The 4566-nt window shown below is 37.0% G+C and overlaps 1 long non-coding RNA gene across 1 annotated transcript; it reads left to right on the top strand.

Annotated features, from left to right (window-relative positions):
• Positions 1–563: 563 nt before the first annotated feature.
• LOC146696218 (uncharacterized) lies at positions 564–4366 on the top strand. The gene is made up of 3 exons (XR_014923196.1): positions 564–663; positions 1781–1915; positions 3199–4366. It is a non-coding gene; the product is annotated as an uncharacterized LOC146696218 (long non-coding RNA).
• The last annotated feature ends 200 nt before the right edge of the window (positions 4367–4566 follow it).

Below are 4566 nucleotides of genomic sequence, written 5' to 3'. Positions count from 1 at the left end.
CACTGGTCTCTCAATCTCCCGTTGGAGAGCCGCGAGCTTCGCCATACTTGCGTTTTGTGATGTTGTCATTTCTTGTGGTCAAGGAGCCGATTCTGAGAACTCACGACAGTGTGCCTCCCCGAGATGTCATCCAATTTGCGCCCAGAGATGTTATTCCGAGCGAGCCCTTCCGAGATGTCATCCAGTCTGCAGTCAGAGATCTTATTCTGAGTATTCACAGCAGCCGTAGCCTCTCCAAGATCTTATCCGTGCTGACTCAATGAGCCCATTTTGAGAAACTCACGTCTCTCCCATCGTTCCAATCCCAGCGGGCAGCCTTGTGGGGGTTTGAACAGCCGGTTCCACTTCCTTAATTCTTCAATAAGTCAGGGCCAAGCCAGCTCCGATCAGCCAGAACCCTGTTACCATGGTTCCAAATAGGTAGATACACTGTAAAAAAAATCCGTAAAAATACAGTACAATCTACTGTATAAACGTGAAGGAATTTTCCGTATTAGTCATTTACAGGTATTTTTCTGTATTTCTCAACTACTGCAATGCATTGTGGGAAAAGGAACCTGAAAAGGAGGGAAAAGTAAGCGCAAGAGCAGCCATTAGGCTTCTTTCAGGCTTCATCTGGATTTTGGATTCTGAAGTTGGAGAAACTGCCTTCAAATTTCTGTGGTAAGTATTAAAACTCATGTTTCGTTTTATTAAAATAATGTTTTTCAAAAGACTCCGTGTTTTTATTTAGAAAGAATTGTTAATTTATTTGTTAACTGGTTTCGGCTGTCTCCAGACAAGTCAGGAATATTTTGCTGACTCATTTTTTAAAATAATTGTTATTTAGGTTTAACATGACTTAAGCTTTATTTTAATTAATGTTAAAATAATTTTTACTGTGATACCACCAGTTTTGCCCTTCAGTGGCTGAACCAGTTTTCATAAATATTATAGTTAGCTGTCTGTGTCTCTCTGGGTATTACACAGCTGTGACTGCTAATTAGCGAAAGTCAGCGATGTGGATAACTGGGAAAGTGAGAACTTCATGGTTCTAGAAATTATTCTAGGACTCTAATAAGTACTGTATCAATACCTGTGTTTTACAGTTGGCTCTACTGTACACTTTAAAGGGTTTCAGGCAAAGTTACACTAACCCTAGTTTAAGCCTCAGACCTTACTGGCTGACGCTAGCAAATGCTACTGTTAGCCTCTGATTTGGGCTGCTAAAGTAAAGACTTTTAGCTAGCTGACCAGCATAGATTATTTCGGTGGTTAACAGACTGTAGTGGTAAAATTATTGAAAGTATAGTTTCACCTCAGCACATTTACAATTACAGTATGTCTATTTTGTAGCACATAGAAATGTTTAGTTAATATTTACAGACAGACACATTTTCCCTGTAACTGTGTTTTTACTCCAACATTTGTTGAAAATGTAATTTATGAAATGCTGAGCAGCATTTCTTGTATGTGGAATATTTTTGTCACCCCACTGTGCTAATGTGATTAAATACTAAAAATTATTACTAAAAAAATTCAATAATAAATCAATAATAACTATTTCTTGATTGAACTATAATGTAAGCGCAGTGCTGGTGTGCAGGGGCTCTATATGCCTTGTCTATATCAAGCTTTTAGCCAAATATAAGCAGAGATATTTGTATCTTTCTTAAAAATCCAGATCCTTACAGATTATTTGAGAAATGGATCAACAGCTATCACTACTTGAAGCACTTTAAGTCCTGCAGTGGAAAAATATCCCTTATTTCACCTTTGATCACACACTTTGGTTTTCCAGTGCAGAGCAATGGCCAAGAAAAGGAAAGACTTCCCCGAGTGAAAAAAAAGATGAAGATACAAGCTGGTGATGATCCAGAGCAGCTGGTCTCAGGAAATGAAGAAAAACCCTGATCACCTTCTCTACAAACACAAGGTGAGTTTAATGTTGTGGTTGATTTAGTTTTTCAAGGTATGTATGTTACTTTAATTATAAACTGCTTTTGTTGCAACAGAATGATGTTATGTGTATGCAACTCTACGTGAATTATAATCCTTTGTAGGGCTGCGTGATATGACCAAAGTCTCATATCCCAATATAAGACGTATCTCTCCTGATAACGATATATATCACAAAATAGTGCATTTTCTGTAAATTCTGTGATTCTCGGGCAACTCGACTTATGTGAAATGTTTTCAGTTGGGCGTCGTGTACCTGGAGTCGAGTGTTTTGACCGATGCATGAAACTATACATTTTTAGACATGAGTTTAAATGGCCGCCATTTTCTTTCTGAGTATTTATTAGACGGCGTGCTGCAAGGAAAAGCCTGTTCTAACGTTTGAGTCTAAGGATTATTTTGAGCACCTGACGACTCTTTTTTGCTTTTCATTCGTAAACTCTCTCGAAACTCTTTCATGTGATTCTTGTGTAGGTGGTTAAAGAGGTTTGTCGTGTTCGAGTGGTGGTGGGGACCAGTTTGTGGCATAATTTGCATAGTACAGTTTTCTGGGGCGTGTCAGACTTTTCATAACCAAACCATGTCCATGCTACAGAGGTAGCCCCTCATTTAACAATAAGGTCCTCGATTTCTTTTGACTGGTCCTTCTGGTTCTGCCTCATCCTTGCTGGCCATGCTGGTATTCTCTGTGCCTTCGTCTGCGTGGTGACTGTAAGCGCCATTTATAGTTACTTGATGTTTTTATTTGAGGTCATTTGTTTGATGCATATTCTGAAATTTTATGTTTGAGAATAATGTATATCATTTCAGTTTAGTTTGAAAAGTCTCAACAGAAACTTGAGCTTTATTGTGAAAGGTTTATGTGGAAAATAAACAAGCGGACGGCGGAGCCACACGATGGTTTTATCCTCATTGTTGGTAACGAAAGTACGCGTAAAAACAGTCACTTGTCCGTCCATAGTGTGGTTATTTTAAGTATAAGAGAAGGAGAGAACTTTAAGAAATAATATAGCAACTACAGTGACCATCAAAACCATGAAAAAAATATTGCCGTAAACAGTTTATTTTGCAACACCACAAAACAAAGAATAGTGTATAATATGAAACGATAGACATTTTTATATCGTAATCTGATATATATCGTCATATCGCACAGCCCTAATCCTTTTTTTGTTTATGTTGTTTATGCTCTAGGTAAAAAAAAATTATAAAAATACAAACTTTTTAAAAATGTCTTGTTGTTTCTCTTTTTTTCCTCAGAATAAATTGCGACTAGTCTCAATGGCTGACACGGAGGAGCAACACAGCGACACGTTAACTCCGACTGCTGCAGTTCCTGTATGAACTGAGCAACTCTGAAAATCCAAGGAAAAGCTGAGTGTAGTTTATTTAAAGCTCAGATGGACCTTGATGTACTAACATGCAGGCTGCATTCAGGACTTTGTCACACTGGTATATGAAGAGCGGTAACAAGACTTTGTAGTAATTTGTCTTACTATTGTCTTATTTGTTGTGATTTAGGGTCTGTGCGCACAAGCAGAGGTTTTTGTTTGTAACTGTAACCTCGTTTTCAGAGCCTTGTCTAACATTTAATGGTCATGAAATATGTCAGACTTTTTCCTCTACTTAACCAGCTTAGAGAATTTGAACACCGTGGAGAAAAAGGTGTGCATTAAGGATTTTGAACTATGATGTTTAAGTGTTGTCACTGCTGAGGATTCGTGGACACAGATCCTTATTCACTATGCTGCTGTTTACAGTTTAACTTTTCATCAGAACAAGCACTTCTAATTATACTTTGCTCCTCACTGACAAAACAAGTCCCGTAAATACACTTTTATCTTTAAGTTTGGGACAGTAATCTGTCTTAATTTATTATGTGTTGTAGTTATCATATGGGGAAAAGTCCTGTGGTTATCCATCAGTCCTGTTCGAATAAACCCAAAGTTCAGGAACATCTTCTTTAGATCTGTTCAGTTGTATTCATGTGGCACCACTTAAACAGTCAACAAATTTTGACTCAAGTATGTTATATTGTAAGGTAAAGAGCCCAAAGAGTTAATCTCAGACAAATGTTCACACAAATGTGAATTACATTCACTTCATTAATGAAGTGAATGCAATTCAGTAATCAAAGGTGTTTGGCTATAACTGACTACATGTGTATACTGTATCATAAGTGGACAGAGATGGATGTAAACCACACCTTAACCATTTGGCTGAGGCAAAACTACCACAAGGCAGTGATTCTAACTAAAAGGTACTCTGGATATTATTAAATGTGAACATGTCGTTAAATATGACATTTTTTGTTTGTCAGGTGTCCTGTTTGAAGAAAACACTTGGTAGCCACTTGAATGAATGTAAATAAACACATTTACATGAGGGCAACCTGATTTCAAGGAAATAAAAATGCTCAAATTTGAAAGCTTGTGAGTTATTTTGTTCATGTATCAGCTGTTTAGTAGTTTTATGACAAGATGGATGCTGTCATTATATTTAAGTATAGTGTTTGAGTTAAGGAGAATAAAAGAATATTTAACATTAATTGTACCAATGTTGTTGTGTACGAAGCACAAATTAATTTAAGTTTTAATTTATGAATTTTTGAGTACATGGTGTACTAGG

This window comes from Copadichromis virginalis, linkage group LG12 (assembly GCF_057382275.1).
Source record: "Copadichromis virginalis isolate Kocher_CV1m ecotype Utaka linkage group LG12, C_Virginalis_male_GT1.1, whole genome shotgun sequence".
Classification (NCBI taxonomy): domain Eukaryota; kingdom Metazoa; phylum Chordata; class Actinopteri; order Cichliformes; family Cichlidae; genus Copadichromis; species Copadichromis virginalis.
The sequence above is the reverse complement of the archived record's forward strand: the minus strand, read 5'-3'. Positions and strand labels throughout refer to the sequence as shown.